The following is a 1,044-nucleotide window of genomic DNA, read 5'->3' on the forward strand; positions in this document are numbered from 1 at the left end:
TCCAACTCTCTTAACACACAGTCAGATTGTTTGAAGTTAGTAACTACAGTTGTATCAGCAGCAGGGGGGCAAACATACCTGCTTGGCTCTTCATAAACCTGACCACTGACTTCACTTACTTATTTGAAAGCAAATACTGAAGGTCAGACTTAGTATGAGTGCACACCAATGCAAATTTTTCACTATTTTACATACTAATGGCAAGAATCTCACCCAGACAACAAATTAATGAAGAATTTAACCTGAAGAAGCTGGAGGAAAAGTACATCATGTCTGCTTAACATTTTATTCAACTTTTCATCTGCTCATGTCATCAGAAGAAGCCAGCTGGTAAAATATTTTGGTGTATTTTTATATGCTTTGCAAGCAGTACTATTATAAAGAAAAAAATGTATACCAGTATCTTAAAAGCTGCTATGTTGGCATGCATTCCTTGAGATATTTTTTCCCCTCTTTAATGTTAGTTCATTCTTACAAATGTTGATTTAAAATGCCTACAAGTCTAATCTTAATAATAGGAGATTCAACTGCTCTCATAAGGAATTTCAAATAGTACTAGAGCCAGAAATTTTGTTTAAAAGAACAACATATACAAAAAAAAAAACAAAACAAAACAAAAAAAAAAACCCCAAAAGCACTATTTACAGCCTCCTCTTACTGTTTGCAGAAATATTTTTGGTATATCAGAGGTTTATAATCCAAACTCGCTTTCATAAGTTGTTACAAATGATGACAGACGCTTCCAACAGAATTTTGTGTTTAACCAGGCAGGTCAGGATGGCCGAGCGGTCTAAGGCGCTGCGTTCAGGTCGCAGTCTCCCCTGGAGGCGTGGGTTCAAATCCCACTTCTGACAGTTTCTTTATGACACTGAGCTGAGTGGTGCAGCTGACACGCCTGAAGGGCAGGACGCCATCCAGAGGGACCTGGACAAGCTCCAGAAGTGGGGCTGGGGGAATCTCATGGGGCTTAATAAGACCAGGTGCCGGAGCTGCACCTGGCTCAGGGCAGCCCCCTGACCCAGCACAGGCTGGGGATGAACAGAT

At 40.5% G+C, this 1,044-nt stretch overlaps 1 non-coding gene across 1 annotated transcript; it reads left to right on the forward strand.

Moving 5' to 3' along the window:
- The first annotated feature begins 771 nt into the window (after positions 1 to 771).
- TRNAL-CAG lies at positions 772 to 854 on the forward strand. The gene has a single exon. It is a non-coding gene; the product is annotated as a tRNA-Leu (tRNA).
- The last annotated feature ends 190 nt before the right edge of the window (positions 855 to 1,044 follow it).

Source organism: Pyrgilauda ruficollis, unplaced genomic scaffold (genome assembly GCF_017590135.1).
Source record: "Pyrgilauda ruficollis isolate IOZ18807 unplaced genomic scaffold, ASM1759013v1 scaffold5351, whole genome shotgun sequence".
Taxonomy (NCBI): domain Eukaryota; kingdom Metazoa; phylum Chordata; class Aves; order Passeriformes; family Passeridae; genus Pyrgilauda; species Pyrgilauda ruficollis.